General features: G+C 34.6%; 1 pseudogene; it reads left to right on the top strand.

The window, feature by feature from the left end:
• Positions 1-2,115: 2,115 nt before the first annotated feature.
• On the top strand, positions 2,116-4,477 carry LOC132061145 (vetispiradiene synthase 3-like; annotated as a pseudogene).
• The last annotated feature ends 15,205 nt before the right edge of the window (positions 4,478-19,682 follow it).

Genomic DNA, 19,682 nt, shown 5'->3' with positions numbered 1-19,682 from the left:
GTCAATCTCACGCCTTGTCATCAAATAACAAAGTGGATTTCGCCCCAGAACCCTCCGCAGCCCGGGACCCCCCCTTAGGGGAGGCCGACCAAGAGCAAGGAACCCCCAGCTCCGGCGGCTTAGGCACTTCTGACGCGCGGACGGGGAACGATCCCTTAGAAAGTCAACAATCTTTTTTCTGCGAGTGAAAACCCTTAAAAAATGCGAAGATATATATGTGTGTGCGCGTGCGCGCGCAAATATACACGGATATACATATTTATACACATACTATACAACCATTCTGAACCTAATACACTATATGAACCACCGCGATCACCATCGCTCTTTTCCTCTATAAGAATATAACCACCACCTCCAACTTGAACCATACCAATAACCAAACCAACAAAAAGGAAAAAACAATTAAAAAAAAAAAATCCATTTAGAAGAAAAATACATGAAGAGGGGAAGAAGAAAAAGTCGATGGAGACGAGAGAAAGAAGACTCAAGTTGTAATATGATTTTTAATATATATAAATATTAAAAAAAAAAAAAAAAAAGAACAACAAACAAAGAGGTGAGAAAAAAGAATTATGTTAATTGTAGAGAAAGCAATTGATTATAATACAAGAACGTGACTAAAGGGAACAAACAAAATACTCCCTCCGTAGAAATTTGCTGACTCATTGAGAGTAAAATGAGAAGTTTGAAGTAAGATTATTATTATATGGAACAATATCATCTTTTTTAATTAACTAAAAAAGAAAGAATGTTACATAAATTGAGACAGAGGGAGTAGTAGTTGGGCCATTTTCTTTCATTTGTATGGTATTTTTGTGCCAATTTATTTATCATAGTTAGGGGTGTCAAAGTACTAACAAGTTACTATAACAAATGCACAAAGATAATACGAGTCAAGCAGAAAAAAAACAAAACTAAATGGTTTGGTTTGACTTGGTTTAGATCTGTTGGAAAAAAAACCCGACCATAATTGGTTTGGTTTGGTTTAACATAAACACAAAAAAGTCAAAACATACATTGACCGAAACCAACCTAAACATGTTGCAAACATATATTCAATTTTTATAATATTTTATACATAAAAATATTTATTTGTAATGTAATTTATAAATATTTCTTAAATTTTTTAGTAGTTTTTAATCTATTATCATATTATTCAAGCTTGAACTTATGGATTTGGATGTCAATAAGTTATATATCCTATGGGTGTTAGGAACTCAAATAAAATCCAAATCAAAACCATGCTCAAACTAAAATGCCACCAAACAAAGAGAAATTCAATTTACCACTAGGAATGACAATAATATTGGATATCTATTCTTTAGCCTTGGTTTTGCATAATTGATTTAGAGATTGAAAATACATAACTTAAGTTTTTTTACTTTGTCATGTAATTAATACTTATTAGGCGTATATTTTCGATTTTTAGCATGACTTAATATTTTTAGATTATGGTCATTTTCTTTATGGCTTGTTAATTAGCAATATTTATTTTAACCGATTTTATTAGCTTTTGTTGAATATTTTAATACAATGTCATCACTCTTCTCACATTTTGTGTGTTTTCTTAATGGAAGAAACACTTTAATTATATAGTTGTATCTTACTAGGACTAATTTTAATACTCTTTAATATTTGAAGTAAAAGTTATATGTTTTCTATCAAGACTATAGCGGAAAAAACCCGAAAAACCGAAAAAAAAATAAAAAAAAAGAAAACCCGAGGTTGAAAAACCCGAATTATATTGGTTTGGTTTGGTGTGTAAATTTAAAAACCGATTGACGAATGAAAAAAAATTGGTTTGGTTTGGTGTTTAAAAAATCCGAACCAACCCGGTCCATGTACACCCCTAATCATAGTAATATGGGATAGAGAACTTTCTCAGATTGCCTACTACTAACAAGTTACTATAACAAGGTGCACAGTGCAGAAAGGTAAGCATCTCTCAATTTTAGATAGTAAATCTCTATATAAATAATAATAATAATAATAATAATAATAATAATAATAATAATAATAATAATAATAATACCAAATACCAATGACAACAGACTTAACAACTAAAATCACTGAAAATTCCCCATTCAAATTTCAGAATTCGTATGTTCTGCAATGTCAACAACTGCATCATTGAATGGAGACCGCGAATATGGAGTTTCTCGCCCTACGGCAAATTTTCCACCTTGTATGTGGGGAGATATATTTAGCTGTTATACATTGGATAATCAGGTACCAATTATGCCTCTTTATTTCTCAGTAAAGTCTTTTTTATGCTCTATGCTAACAAAATTAAATTATAGGCCACCAAACATAGAAGAGATTAAAACTTTGAAACAAGAAGTGAGGAACATGATAATGAGTAGTGACAATGACATTATGGAGAAAAATTGACACCCTCGAACGCCTTGGTATTTCATATCACTTTGAGGAGGAGATTGAAGATCAACTAAGCAAGATATTTAATCTAAATGTCATCTATGAAGAGGATGATCTATACAAGGTTGCGCTATATTTTCGATTGTTTAGACAACATGGCTATCAGATCTCTTCTGGTACGGACATAAGTAAATTACACAACTAGAAACACATGTTTTTCCAACAAACATTCCGACAACCTTTCATCTGAATGTTCTATCGGAAAAATATGTGTTTCTAGTAGGGTTACAAGTTTGTTTTCAAGAAGTTTTAGAGTTGCATAAGATAATTCATGTAACAAAATATTTTGTGAATTAGATCATTTCAACCGATTCAAAGACAGCAATGGAAGATTCAAGCAAACTCTACTTACAAATGTAGAGGGTTTGTTAAGTCTATATGAAGCAGCACATGTTAGGGAACATCGGGATGACATATTAGAAGAGGCTCTTATTTTTGCAACATCCCATCTTGAAAGGATACCACCTAATACCTTAAATTCTACTCTTGAGAGACAAGTGAAACATTCCCTAATGCAATCTCTTCATAGAGGCATTCCAAGAGCTGAAGCACACTTCTACATTTCAATATATGAAGAATGTGGATCAAGAAGCGAAAAGCTACTAAGACTTGCCAAACTAGATTACAATTTGTTGCAAATACTATACAGGGAAGAGCTAAATGAACTTAAATTGTAAGTTTTTTTTTTAGAATATTACTGATTTTGTTTGAATACTATGTTGCAGTATTATCAAGCTCTAATATTGCTCTCATTTACTCTGAAGGTGGTGAAAAGACTTGAATCTTACGTCTATGCTTCTGTATATTAGGGATAGAATAGTTGAAAGCTTCTTTTGTGCTGTAGGCGTGTATTTTGAACCTCAATACTCACAAGCTAGAATTATGCTTGCAAAATGCATTGAAATGACTACAGTGATTGATGACACGTATGACTCATATGGTACTCTCGCTTTTGTTTACAGAAGCTGTGCAACGGTATGGATCAGTTGGCATCTAATATTTAAATTAAAACTATTTGTAGCACCTATTATTATTGCTTTTTCCCCTTACTGTCACAAGGTACATTAGTAACAATTTTGATTAATTTAGGTGGGATTTAAGTGAAATTGATCGACTCCCGAGCTATATGAAAACAATATACACTACTCTTCTCAGTCTTTTTGAAGAATATGACGTTGAAGTAAAGGAATTAGATACATTTAACGGAGTTTCTTACGTCAAAGAAGCGGTATGCGACTTAAAACTCTAATAAATATGTTATCATATCTTATTTTATACATTTTTGTTGTTCGGCTTATTTTTGAATGAGACATATTTCTTCCTTTAAAAAAAAAATATATATTTTATGGATTTTTTTTAGAACTATTGGTATATAAGATACAAATGTTCTAAACAAAAATGCTTTCTTGAGTAGATGAAAGAAATCACGAGCAGATACTATATTGAAGCAAAATGGTTCATCGAAGGAACGATGCCACCATTTGAAGAGTATCTCAACAATGCATTGATCACCGTAAGTTTTTACCTACTTGTACCAGCATCATTATTGGGCATGAGATCAATTTCAAAGGCATCATTTCATTGGATAATGAATAAACCCAAAATCCTTGTGGCTTCAGCATTAATTAGTCGAGTCATTTGTGACGTAGCTACTTACAAGGTACGAATACAAATATGTACCCATGTTTGCACACATTTGCATATGATACTACTGGTTTTATGAATATTTTTCTCCTTGAAGGTTGAGAAAGAAAAAGGACAGCTTGTCACAGGAGTAGAATGCTATATGAAATAACACAATTTATCAATCGAAGAAGTGAGTGAACTTTTTTCTAGAATAGCCGAGAATGCGTGGAAGGATTTGAACAAAGAGTTCATCAAGCCTACATCAGTTCCAGTTGAAGTCTTGATGCGTGTGGTGAATTTCGCACGTCTAGTTGATGTTATTTACAAGAATAAGCAAGATGGATATACTAATCCAAAATATAATATGAAACCACTGATTGAAGCCTTACTCGTCAATCCTATCCGTGAGTAGGAGAAAAGTATTTCATACGTTTCCTTCTCTGAATATGCACAAGAGGACATGGAGATAGTCAAGAGAATTGGTTAATAGTAAAATCATTGCATTACCTTATTCAAAAATTCCGTTGGCAAGTGGTTTGTACTTCACTATTTTATTTTATCAATCCTGTTTAGATTGAATCGTTCTATTTGAGTGATTATATTGTTTGTGTCATTCGTATATCATTTAGTTTAATGTATCTGTGTATCATTTTATTTTACACTCAATCTTCTTTTTCTTAAATATATAGTTTTCACATTTCTTTGTTACATCCCAAGTCCATGGCCGTTATTGTCCGTTTTGACCCAACAAACGTTACGAATTGTCCCATAGGCTACGCCATCATCGAAAATTCTCTCTCTTCTCTCTCCTACACAACGATTATTAACGACTCTATAACGGCTAGTTCAGAGTGTATCTCACACGCGCCTCCTTCATGGAGCCGCCGGGAGACCCTCTTCCGGCGTGTCAAGTGAAGGAGCTTCCTCCTAACTTGATTACTGCTCCTATTAAAGCCCCTGCATTACCGATTGGCCGTGGCAAAGAACAAATTTTTGCCCGACCATCTACACACAATGGAGTTCCGGCTACCATCTTCAACTTTGATGAGTACTATGGGGTTATGGCTGAGGATTGCCGATACACCTTGGTGGGCAAATTCATAAGACCTAGACCCCAAATTGATAAAATCAGATCAAAATTCAAAGAAATGATAGCTCTGAAAGGTGAACAAAAAATTGGAGTCTATGATAACTTCAATGTCTTCATAGATCTCCAAAACAATGAAGATTTCAACACGGTGTGGTTTAGAAGGGTGTTTGAGTTCAATGGAATTCAAATGTGGCTCCAGAAATGGTCACGTATTTCACACCTGAAGAAAATATACCGATTGTACCGTCATGGGTCTTGTTACCATGTTTGCATTTCATATACATAGCTGGCATTATTTGAAACAATTTTTGTATTCTGTTGGAACACCTCTAGCTCTAGATAATGCCACTAATGGTCGTACCAAGCCAAGCATGGCTAAAATTAGAGTTGAAGTGGATTTATCTAAACCACTTCCTAATGATATGTGGGTTGGACTTGAATCTGACCATTCTCCTCTAAGAGGTTTTTCACAGAAACTTGAATATGAAGGTTTGCCAAAATATTGTAGACATTGTAAGAAACTGGGACATAACTTGGTGGATTGTAGAGTGCTGGAAAGAAAAAAGAACAAAAATGTGATTAGCCATCAGGATTTTAAATCAGAAAAGGTAGACAAAAACCAAGAAATCACTGGAACATCAAGAGTTCCTATGGCACAAAAACAGATGGAAATAAACAAACAACACAACACCAATGTACCAAGAGTGAAAGTGTACCTAATATGCAGAATCATGGAAATCATAAAGAAACCAGGAAAGAGGATGAAGAAGTTCAGAACTTGGAACAACATGAGAGGGAAAGAGCCAAAGATCAAAATAAAGGCGGAGATACTACACAAAAGGCTTCTAGCATGAAAGATAGGCAGAAAAAGAAAAAGAGGAAGAAAATGAAGAAGATGCCAAAACAGAAAAACAAAATCCTCTCTAAGTCAGTGGCACTTTTGGAAGTTGCCAAGAGAAACAAGAAAAATAAGACCATCATCAATCTGCCTAAGAACTTGGATATTAGTCAGGAAATGGATCAAAAAAAGTTGGAACCAGAGCTCCATATCCATTTGGATAGTGTGAAGTTGAGAAGATGTTCAAGCCAATTTCTACTCAAAAGCAGAAAGAAATAAAAGGAAACTTTTTTTCTTTGTTGATTTTCGAGTGTTATTGGGATTTAGATCCTTTCTAGGAAAGGATTAGACCTAGTAGTATAAATACATGCTAGCTAGGATTTATTAAGTAGGACAGAATATAGAACCTAAGAGTATTCAATCTTGTAACTTACTTTCTCCCTTGTTATTAATAAAAATGTCAGTCGTTCTTCGTGGACTAGGATCACATCGATCCGAACCACGTTAATTACTGTGTTTTTTATTGTTTCCGTGCTAACAATTGGTATCAGAGCCTACATGTCGTGAGATCTAGGAGATGAGGAGACTATGGCATCTATGAAGTTTGAGGTAGCGAATTTTGATGGGCGAAGTAATAACTTCAGCATCTGAAAGATGAAGATCATGGCGTTGTTACGGAGAGAAGGATCGATCTATGCTTTACGAAAGACGACTCGTATCCGAAAATACGAAAGAGGCCGAGAAAGCGAAGAAATTAGTAACAACTAGATTGAGATGGATGTGTTTAGTGTAATTCAATTATCCTTTATCGATGAAGAACTAGCGTGTTATATTAAGTCAAAGACATAGTTCGAGAAAACGCGTTACAGATGGTAAGCCATTTGTGGAAGAAACTTGAAAAGATCTCTAGCCAAAGAGGAAGAAATTAGTAACAACTAGAATGTTGTTAAGTCACGATTGCCCGAATGAGAAGTTTGCACACCTTTAAGATGAAAACGGTGCAACTTTACGGATCATCTTGATGTTTTTAATAAATTGGCTATGGATCTTACCATCATGCTTTCATTTTCATTATTCTTAAAGTGGGAGATGAAGAACTAGCGTGCACTTATTTTCGTTTTTATTAGTCTTTATTTTTAGGCATACAAAGACATAGTTAATTCAATGATGTACAATAGGAAGGTGGTCGCGTTACGGATGGTAAGACATGCATTGAATTCGGATGAATTAAGCAACCATATCAACAATGGTGAGAAAGAGGACCATGGTGAGGTTTGACGCCTCTCTCTACGCTCTACCTACGTTTGCTAGAGGTCGCTCGAGCCAAAGAAGGTCCAGAAATCAAATCGAATCAAGTAGCTAGGTCAAAGTCAAATCGAAACCCTAGAAGAGTGAGTTGGAAGGATAGCCACCTTAAATCCTTCAAAAATGTTGGGATTGTCATCAAAACAAGGGTCACTTTGACCGAGGGGATTTCATTGTAATCGAGTAAAGATTGATAAAACAACGGTGCAATCCCTCTCTTCCTCGTTTTTAGTTCGATTCGCGATTCGGGTATGCTTAGACAAATGGAGTTCATTAAAATTTCGCATGTGCGTTTTATCTTCGTTCGTTTTGGTGGTTTGTTTTAAAGCGTTCCGACGCCTTGAAATGACATTCGTTCCGTTATTACACCTTGTTTTTTTTAGCGGATTTTAGCATTTCGGCGTTGTTGTTTACCTTTAGCTCACTTACGTTTGTTGTGCGTTTAGTTTAGTGAACATGCCTCAAATTGATTGGTTTACTAGCTAACGTGTTCTTTCAAGACGAGTAGCACGACATCGAGTCCTAGAATCTTCCGATAAGTGGTGTATAGGTAACGATGCGCTCCGAACTTGTGAAATAACGAGCGTTTTGTTTGTTTTTCGGCCGTTTGATACGGTGTCAGTTGTAAGAATCATGCCTATAAGATATTCATATATGAATATACAAGAACATTGTCTAATATTCGATCTCCCCCCATATTTTGTTTCGATATGAAAATAAAAAAGAATAGTTTGATCTCTCTTGGTAGTTTCTTGATAAGCTAGGATATAAGCATGCGAAATTAGCGTGAAGGTGGAATGTACAAAAAGGTACTCTATTTGGGTTCATGGTATTAACACTATTAAAGTAAGTTCGTGCTAGTGAGGGAGGGTTTGGTCTTCATTAGTTTTCAGCGTTGAGAATGGATAAAAATATACACTATTTGTGAGATGCTGTAGCAACCTTACATTTATCAGATGATGACAAGACGAAGATGTGGCATGTGAGATTAGGTCATATGAGCGAGATGGGGTTGGCAATTTTGAGCAACCGAAACCTTTTTAAAAAGTGAGAAGATTAGTACACTTGATTTTTGTGAGCATTATGTCCTTGGAAAGTAGAAAGCGGTCAACTTTAGCACTTGATTTATTATTATTCATATGAAACAAAACCGTACACTCCGGAGTAAAATGGGGTACTTGGGGATATATTCATTCGGTTATAGGGTCCATCTCGGGTTCCATCTTTCTTAACAAGGGTGGAAAGAGCAATCTTCTTAATTTCATTGATGATTTTTCAAGCAAGGTTTGGGTATACTTCTTAAAGGCTAAAAGTGATGTCTTTGAGAATTTCAAAAATTAGAAGACATTAATTGAAAATCAGTGTGATAGAAAAATTAAGTGTCTTTGAATAGATAATGGCATGGAGTTTCGTAATGAAGAGTTTGACAATTTCTGCAAGTTTCATGGTATATTGAGACATATAACTATTAGGCATACACCACAACTAAATGGAGTAGCTTAAAGGATGAACTTTCGCATAAAATATTTACTCTTCGTGAGAAAGCATTGTTAATGGAATGTATGCTCTCTAATGCCAAGGTGCCTAAGGAGTTTTGGGCGACTTTAATAAAAACGATTAATACTTTAATGAACTTGTTATGTTGTTAATCATTCTCCAGCGTCGGTGATTGACCTCATGACTCCAAATGAGGTATGGTCAGGTAAACCGTTTGATTAGTCATACTTAAGAATCTTTGGATGTCTAATGTTCGACATATTATCATGTAAGTGATGGAAAACTAGAACCTAGAGCTCGAAAAGGTTTATTTATGGGATATCTTTTGAAGGGGTAAAAGGATATAGAATATGGACTTTAGATCCTCTTAAGTTTGTAATCAATAGAGATGTTACTTTTGATGAGGCCTCTATGATTGATCTTGGAAAGACTTCTATTGAGTTTGCGGGGACTTAAAGGCTAAAAGTGATGTCTTTCTTACAACGAAAACGGTGAAGGAAAATATGAAACGCACCGAGCGTAAGGATCAAGTGACTTGGGTGGGAGTATTGAGACAGATAATGAAAAAGCTCACACGGTAGTATGCGAAGGTGAACCATACGGTATAGCTGCCAAGGGAAGGGAAAAAACGAACTGTTATGTTACTAATCGCCTAATCCAAAATATTTTCCTCAACCTTCGCAAGCTAATCTTGTGGCCTATGCATGATGGAAAATTAGAACCGCTCGAAAAGGAGGAAATAAAGGATCTAGAACCCCTTAAGTTTGTAATCAATAGAGATGTTACTATACGATTTGGAAAAGCTCCTATGTGTGGTGAAGTTGACTAATGGCGTTTAGCCATCACCAAACAGATGGAGTCTCGGAAGTGACAAACGAATCCAAGCCTAATCCAAATTATTATCAAGCTAATCTTGTGGATTTGGTCGAAGAGAGTCTAAGCTACCGAAAGTTTAGAAGCATGACCAAAGAGTTGAGTTGCAAATGGGTCTTAGTCTACAAAGGGGAAAAAAGGATGGCATTCGTAAAAAAGGATGGATGTAGAAGATGCTAGATACAAAGCGAGATTGGTTGCTAAGGGCTTTTGTCAGAAGGAGGGAATCGACTACAATGAGATTTTCTCACCAGTTGTGAAGCATAGATCAATTCGTTTGTTACTAGCTTTGGTTGCCCATTAGGACTTGAAGCTTCATCAACTTGATGTTAAGACTACATTCCTACATGGTGAACTTGAAGAGTTGATCTTCATGAATCAGCCCGAGGGTTTCCTTATTGAAGGAAAACAAGACCAGGTTTGTCAATTGAAGAAATCTTTGTATGGTTTGAAACAGTCACCACGACAGTGGCACAAGAGATTTGATGCATTCATGATTACTAAAGGTTTCTCGAGAAGTGCATTTGATAGCTGCGTGTATCACATGACGATATCTGGTAATTCAAATTTTTATTTACTGTTATATGTTGATGATATGCTTTTTCTGCTAATAGTGTGACAGAGATAAATAATTTGAAGAAACTTCTAAGTAAGGAGTTTGATATGAAAGATTTAGGTGAAGCTAAGAAAATCCTTGGAATGGAGATTTATAAGAAGAACGGTGAGGTACATCTCTCATAGAAAAAGTATATTGAGAAGGTAGTTCAGAGGTTTGGCATGATTAAATGTTAACCCGTTACTTTACCGTTAGCACAACATTTCAGACTTTCTTCTTTGATGGCACCGCAATCAAAGGAAGAGGTGGAGTATATGTCAAAAGTTCCTTATTCTAGTGGAGTTGGTAGTATTATGTATTCTATGGTTTGCACTCGGCCTGATATTGCTCAAGCAGTGAGTGTGTTAAGTCGATTCATGTATAATCCATGTAAGACGCATTGGGAAGCAATTAAGTGGATATTGAGATATCTTAAAGGTTCTTTGAATGTTGGTCTAACTTTTTGTAGGATGAGAAATGAAGGCTTCTCGGTCCTTGGTTATGTGGATTCTAATATAATTTTGCAGGTGATCTTGATAGAAGGAGATGAACAACGGGTTTATATCTTTACTCTTGCAGGTAGTGCCATAAGTTGGAACGCAACTCTCCAGTCTATAGTTGCTTTGTCCACAATAGAAGATGAATATATGGCAGCAGCAGAAGCAATAAAGGATGCTATATGGTTGAAAGGTTTGGTGTCAGAATTGAGTAGGGTTCAACATGAACCAACTCTAAAATGTGATAGCCAGAGTGCTATTCACTTGATAAAAATCAGAGATTTCATGATCGCACCAAACACATTGCTATCAACTTCCATTTTATTCGTGATGTTATTGAACAAGGCACAGTTAAGGTCTTGAAAGGTTGACACAAGGACAACGCAGCGGATATGTTGACCAAGGTGGTTCTTTTTGTCAACTTCTATCATTGTATGAATTTGGTAGGAGTTCGCATCAACTGATGCGTCAGGATGGAGAACGACAGGGCAAGGTAGAGCTACTAGTATGTACAAGGTTTCGGTTAGTGTCTCTTGCTTCCTACACGGAGTTAGCTCACGTAGGCTTAGAGACATTGGACTGAATGACGTTCATATGGAAGCTCGAAATTCATCTCAAGGTGGAGATTGTGAAGATATTCAAGCCAATTCCTACTCAAAAGCGGAAAGAAATAAAAGGAAACTTTTTTCTTTGTTGGTTTTCGAGTGTTATTGGGATTTAGATCCTTTCTACGAAAGGATTAGACCTAGTAGTATAAATACATGCTAGCTAGGATTTATTAAGTAGAATAGAACATAGAACCTAAGAGTATTCAATCTTGTAACTTACTTTCTCCCTTGATATTAATAAAAGTGTCGGCCGTTCTCCGTGGACTAGGATCACATTGATCCGAACCACGTTAATTACTGTGTTTTTTATCGTGTCCGCGCTAACAGACAGTGATAGTAATGACATTACTAAGGAAAACCAAATAGAGATACAACACAAATGGGATTAGAGAGTTCAAGAAGGAAGGGACATGGATGAACGACAAGAAGAATCCCAAATGGAAGAAACTCATGTCAGTAACACCACAGAGGATCAAGTTGAAATGGAGAAGAAAACTGATCAAATTATTGAAAGTGGAAAACTGGAGGATATTGAGGAAGGGGAAATCACCTCTCCTGCTCATACTAGCTCAATTAGTCTACCATTTTTCCTGATAAATCATAAAGGTACTAAACTGCTTACTGAGATACAAGATGGTCAGAATTTGGTTAATGAATCTGAAAATGGGAAATAGTTAATGAACCATGACCCTGGAGACAAAGGAAAAAAACAAAAGAAGCAGCAAACAACAAAAGGAAAAGAAACAAAATGGAAACAAGGAAAAGAAGTACACCAACAAAAAAGATGTGATGAATAGTAAGACAAAAGATCAAAACAAAAGTGAGTCTGAAGAATCTAGAACCAATGACAAAGAGTATCAGTTTGCTTTGCAAAGTCAAAGAAGATCACTTTCTCCTGACTTAAGAGGTAGAAACATAAAGAAGTCCTCAACCAAGGCCAATGGAAAAGGACAAAGACAAAGTGCCCCTCCCTCTACTTTCTATGATTAGTACAATCTTTTGGAATATAAGGGGGTGAGGTCAGAAAAAGTAATTCACGGGTTGAAACTGCTTAATAGAATCAACAAAGTAGCTTTTGTGGCTATTTCAGAACATTTCATAAATAAAATCAAGATTGATGGTTATAGGAAATTCTTAAGATTTCACCACTGTGTTACCAATCCCAATAGGAAAATTTGGTGCTACTGGAACAACTTTGACCATTATGAGATCTTGGAAAACAATGATCAATAAATCACTATCAAACTGAAGGATTCTCCATCAGATTCAGGTACATATGTCACAGCTATCTATGCTAAGTGTTCTGCTCTTGACAGAACTGATCTATGGAATAACATTCTAGATGTTAGTAATAATATCAATGGTCCATGGTGCATGGGGGGAGATTTTAATATCATAATGGATCCTAATGAAAAGTTAGGAGGGAAAACTCAAAGAATTTATAAAAGTATGGATTTCATCACCACTATGGATTCTTGTGGCCTGTCAGATGTTGGTTTTACTAGTCCAAAATTCACTTGGTGCAACAACAGGAGACTCAGTAAAAGGATCTGGAAAAGGATTGACAGGGTCCTGATAAATAATGATTGGGCTCCAAAATTTCCTAATAATATGGTAAAGCAGCTTGCAAGTACTGGCTCTGATCATAGATCTTTGTTGTTTAAATTTAATGATGTTCGGCATGATAATATCAAATACTTCAAGTTCTTAAACTTTTGGACTGAACAAGATGATTTTCTAGATATTGTTAAGGATTCTTGGAAAGAAGAGGTAAAAGGGAATGCCATGTGGAAACTTCAGACCAAATTGAAGAGGCTGGGCAAAACTCTTAGCCATTAGTCAAAATACAAATTAAAATAGGGGATGTTCATGATCATGTAAAGACTTGGGAGGCTAAAATGGAACTTTTTGAAGATACGGATCTCATCAACGACATTGACCTTACAAGAGAAGATTTAAGTAGAGGTCATGCTGAGTATGTAAAGTGGCTGAATGTAGGGATTCTCTTTTGAAACAAAAGGCCAAACTCACCTGGTTTAAAGATGGAGATAGAAACTCCAAATACTTCCATAGTGTTCTGAGATATAGCAGAAGGAAATTGGAGATTCAAAGAATCAAAGAATCAAAAATCATAGAGGGGTCTGGATTCATAGTAAGGAAAAGGTTGCTAAAGCTGCTATTAGACATTATGAAAAATAGTTCAATCTCAATTTGAGTCTTTATCAAGGAAATACTATGGATTATATCCCTAAAATCATAACTGATGAAGATAATAGAATGCTCACAATGATTCCAAACAATGATGAAATTAAAGCAGCAATCTTTGGCATGAATCAGGAAAGCTGTGTAGGGCCAGATGGTTTCAATAGGATGTTTTTCTAGAAATGAGGGTATATTATTGAAGTTGATGTTGTGAATTTTACACAAGAATTTTTCATGGGAAAAGATCTTACCAAATAATATACTCATACCTGCCTGACCTTAATTCCCAAAGTTGATTCTCTATCAAGCTTCACTAAACTCAGACCAATCAGCCTTAGCAACTACTCTAACAAAATCTTATCCAAGATCCTTGCAAACAGACTTAACCCCCTACTTCCTAGTATTATCTCTGAGAATCAGAGTGGATTTATTTTACGGAAGGCTCATAACTGATAATGTAATACTGACTCAGGAGATTATCTATCACATCTCTAAAGAAAAGAAATGTGAAAATATAGTTCTTAAGCTGGACATGGCAAAAGCCTATGACAGGCTTTCATGGTCATTTTTGTATCAGGTCCTGCTTAAGTTTGGTTTCAACCAGAACTGGACTGATCTTATTCAAAGAAACATCTCCAATGTATGGCACTCCATTATCTTAAATGGTACCAGACATGGTTTTTTCAGATCATCTCAAGGTTTAAAACAAGGAGAACCTATTTCTCCATCTCTGTTTATTATAGCTGCTGAAGTTTTATCACGATCTCTTAATAGTCTACTTGATAACCAGAATTTCATTCCTTTTTCTATGAATATCAGAGTCAAATCACACATCTAGCCTATCTTTGATGATATAGTCATATTTAGCAATAGTAACACCAAGTCTGTCAAACTTATCATGAAACAAATCAAGAACTATGAAAGAGCTTCTGGTCATTTGGTTAATGTTGATAAAAGTTGCTTTCTAACAATTCCCAAGACTTGTGCATATAGAATCAACAGGCTGAGAAGATGTCTTTGGTTACATGAATAAGGAATTCCCCTTTACTCACTTGGGATGCCCCATTTATACAGGCCTTAAGAAAATCTGTTATTTTGATAATATGATCTCAAAGATCATCAAAAGAGTCAATGGATTTCAAGGTAATCAATTATCTCATGGTGGGAGACAAGTTCTGATAAAAAATGCTCTACAAGCACTTTCCACTTATATTCTCAGTGCCATTGAACCACCAAAAAGGATTTTTGAGCTCATTGAGCAACACATGACTAACTTTTTCTGGGGTGTTGCAAATGGAAAAAATAGATATCATTGGAGTTATTAGAAAAATATTTGCCTCCCAAAAGATGAAGGTGGACTTGGCATTAAAGGGATGCAAGATATTTCAGATACCTTGGCAGTCAAAAGGTGGTAGAGTTTTAGAACTATTAAATCAATTTGGTTTGATTTTCTGAAGGCAAAATATTGTATAAGGAAACATCCAGTGGACAAGAAATGGGTCCCTGGAAACTCTCAAGCATGGAAAAAGTTGTTGCAAGCTAGAGACAGAGGGGAAAAATGCATTATCTGGAAGATTAATGATGGGGACTGTAATTTTTGGTGGGATAATTGGCTAGGTACGTACTGGCCCTTTATCTCTAATGTTTTCTCAGTACAGAGTTGGGGGTGGCATGAAGATAATGGTCAAAGACTCTCTGATGAACCATAGATGGAATATGACCAAGCTTTACAACAATTTTCCTGGTAACATTGCTCTTCATATAAGCACTATTGCTATTGGTCAAGGAAATGGAAAAGATTATGCTATATGGAGTAGTACTGAAGATGGTCATTTTTCTAATGCTTCTGCTTGGAACCTGTAAGAAATCATAGATAGAAAACCCTTTTTCTCAACAACTTATGGCATAACTCCATACCTTTCAAGATGTCTGTCCTTACATAGAGAATGATTTACAAAAAGTTGCTTTTCAATGAGGCAGTGTCTAAATTTGGAAGACAAGGATCTCCTACTTGCTTATGTTGTTTTTGCCTAAGAATGATACCATCCAACATGTATTTGTGGAGGGAGAAGCTGCTGAACATATCTAGAAGGCTATAGGAGCTCCTCTAGGCTTCAAACACCACATAGTTCCCATCAAAGGTTTGCTGGATAGCTGGTGGAACAAAAAAACCAAAAATAAGGTGCATAAACTTATTCTTCAAACTGCTCCAATCATGATTATACAGGGATTATGAAAAAATTGGAGCTCATGCAGATTTGGTGATCAAAAAAAGTTCTCTATGTACAGTCTTATAACTCAGACTATCTGGAACATCAAAAATGTTCTCAATATGGCCTTTCCCAAGATTAACACTGATGGCAATTGGAAAAATATTTGTTATATGGTGGAAAGACTCAATCCTGTCTTAAAATGCACTACTGTCTGCTGGAAAAAACCAATTCATGGCATGGTAAAACTCAATACAGATAGGAATTTCTGTAAAGATCCTAAAAGAGCTGGCATAGGAGGAATACTAAGAGATGAAGCTGGTGACTTAATCATGGCCTACTCCATTCCAAGTAACTGTGAAAGTTGTTCCAAGCAGAAGTTATTCTTTGTTGAATATGGAGGAAAATGGTGGAGACGGAATGGCTTTGAAAATGTCCACCTGGAAATTGACTCTCAAATCATTGCTAACATGTTGATCAAGAAGAGTACAGACAACTTGAAGCTCAAAGAGGTTATCATCAACATTCTTAAACTTCTGGAGAAGGCCTCATATCAAGATACTCATTGCTTTAGGGAAGCAAACTCTGTTGCTGACTATCTGGCAAAGCTTGCATCTTCAAGTGGAACTAAGATCTTATACCATTCTCATCAATGTCTACCAAGAGAAGCTAAGGGTTTAGTTCAACTTGATAAATGGCAGCTTCCCATTGTTAGAAAAAGATATGAAAAATACAACTTCTTTGTTAGTTAAATTGCTTTGTATTTTATGAAAAGAGTTTTGTATAAGTCGCTCTTTCCTTTTAAGATTGATATACTCAATCTCCTTTTAAGATTGATATACTCAATCTTCTTTTGTAGATTAGAGGTAAGGTTCCATGTTTCCCTCTAATCATTATAATCTTATTCCTTTCATTAACATGGTAGGGTCAATCCAAACCCCCCACACCCTAGACTCGCGATCTAGTGGTAATGGCTTAATATATGTGTACATATATATATATATATATATATATATATATATATATATATATATATATATATATATAAAAGGCTAAGCTATCATCGAGCCAAAAAGCACGCATAACATGTGAACTTATGCTAAGCCTTCTAAAGCTCTTCACTTTCCTCTCTCATTTGGATGTGGGATTTTCCTCAAGTGTCGTGTGCACCCCTCCTTCAAAATATTTTTAGCCTAGAAGCATCTCAATCCTTCTCTTTGACCTGCCGTCCGTCGACGTCACATACACCCCCATTCTAGAGACACGTCATCCTCTCTAAGGTTTTCTCCACCACGTACTGAGAGATCTTTCGTCTCTGATACCATATTTTTCACAACCAACCCTATGGCACGAATATCCGATTTAACCTCAAACCTCACTGATTTGTCCTTTGGGCTACACAACATCGAGACCAAAAGTGTGTGTACTATGTGAACTTGTGCTCAATTTACCTTATATAACACTCACGTTATCTCCCTTCCTGATGAGTGATTCGCTTAAGGTACCATGTGCATCCATCTTTGAAAGCTTGTCAGCATACCCGTCCTTCTCTTGATCCGCCCTCATCAGTTGCATCTTCCATCATGGTAAAATCCTGAACTGAAAAGATGAGATGCCACAATACCATGTTAATAATAATAAATTTATATTTAATAATAACAATTAAATAAAAAACTGAAATATTGATTTATATTGTATTTTCTCTAAATAGTTGTATTCTTTCATTAATAACTAATTTTAAAGAAACTATTTGGTAGTTAGGAAAGTACTTTTCAAAGGGTTGCTTTATTGAAAGGATACCATTTTTTGTGAGAGGAAAACGCAGCTCTTTATTTATTTTATAATAATATAATTAAATAATACTATTAATATGAATATTTTTTTGGCAACCTATTAATATGAATATTCAATGTGGTTTCTATGGTTGGTGTTATGAATTAATAATACTAGTATTTATTGAGATGGAAACCGAAGTTTGTGGCATCAACAACTAAACTAACTTTCTCAGCAATTTGGATTAATTCATCTTCCTCAATTGCCTACTGAATTCTAAAATTCAGAAATTCTCACAAAGATTGGTGAGAAAGTAGGCAAACTCCTAAAATTTGATATATGTACTGATTCAGCTTTGATATGCACGTCTGTGCATTGAAGCTCCTATAGAAACTCTAGTAAAGACGCATATTTACATAGGCAGTTATAAGCAAACTAGTTTATGATAGATAAAATATTTTATGGACAGCCTGTGGTAGAATTGATCATATTAAATCAACACGTGCTTCTTCACCCACGGAGAAAAGAATACCAGGTAAGTTAATAAATCTAACTAAAATGTTGCATCTACAATTCTACATATGTGTTTGTACAAGAACTAATCAATAATGATGAATGGCAAATAGTTACATTCCCAAGAAGAAGAAGATCAAACACAAAGTATTCCAACTTACAACATTTCACTATAATGGTCTGATTTTTCTAAAACCTATTTTTCATGTTATATTTTACTTGTCTGTAACAATTAACAACATTCTATCTATAACAATAGGGACATTCATTATAGTGGTGCTCTTTGTAATATTACCTCTTTATAACAACTATACTCAAATATTGTAATAATATTTTGTAAGAAACATATTATGTATAAAAATAAAATATTAAAATATTTATCGTAATCATCATTAGTAAATTTCAAATACGAATATATAAAAGAAAAAAAAATTATATTTCTCAAAGTAATCTAGTCTTGTAAAATTTCAAAATCACTTATTTCATATCAATTCAAGCGTTCTAATATCACTAAGAGATTGAAATTTACGAACCTACAATTGTAGAACTCCAACGTCAAACTTGAAATATTTGTTTTCAATTAATTTTAAATGCATATGTTCCTTAGATTTTAATTCTTTGTCGGTGTGTACAACTAATTATGGTTTATTATTAATTTATTAGTCTTTTCAATTTTTAATTAATGAAATATGAAATCAATTGAGATTTCAAAATTAACAAGTATTTTATTTTTGTTTATAAAATAAAAAGTACAAAAAATAAATCTTTGCGGACTTTTGTTTATAACAGCTAAATGAGATAGAAACATCAAATGCTTGTATACATATTTAACAACACTCACTATAACAACCATGAAATTTTCAGATGTTATGGTCTATTAAAATTTAATAACTCATTATCACAAATCTAATTAAACATTAAAAATTAAGAATTTGATATAATTGAAATATATAGGAGCATATGGCAAAACTAACAATATCATAATTTAATGATGTAATACTACAAAATAATTATTATTAAAAGATATTTTGCATAATTCCAAAAAAGATCCTTTTGTACTTGAAATCAATTTTTTATTATAATTTGAAAGATCTTTAATAGCAACTAAAAATAAAAAATTTACACACAAAACACATTAGTAACCATTTTGTTTATTTGTTGTTTTGTTAGGAATTTTTGTTTACAACACTATTTTGGTTATAGCTTGTATCTTTTACTTTATTACATAGGAGTACTTCATTAGTATAGGTATTCTTTAATCTTGATATTCAAAAGTAACAGAAAAGTGAACAAACTGAAAAAGAAAAAAAAAAAAAAAGACTACAACCCGAATTCCTAATTTCCTTAAGTGTGGTGGCGAAGTGTCTATTCCGACTTTAGATTTCGGAGAATCACCATTCTCTCAGCCTAACTAACTTGTTGGATTTGGATATCTTTTAAATTCTTGGCACTTTTCACTATATGAATCTCTCTAATTAGTGTGAACGAACAATTTAGGGATTCTTTTTGGATAATTTAATTCCTATAATTTCTTTAAATTATTTTGTTGTATACAATGGGAATTAGCGGTTGAATCTTGATTTCTGTAGTACTAATCCCGTACAAGCTTTTTGTCC

Source organism: Lycium ferocissimum, chromosome 6, assembly GCF_029784015.1.
Source record: "Lycium ferocissimum isolate CSIRO_LF1 chromosome 6, AGI_CSIRO_Lferr_CH_V1, whole genome shotgun sequence".
In the NCBI taxonomy this organism is placed as follows: Eukaryota; Viridiplantae; Streptophyta; class Magnoliopsida; order Solanales; family Solanaceae; genus Lycium; species Lycium ferocissimum.
This window is presented reverse-complemented; position numbering and strand designations above follow the sequence as displayed.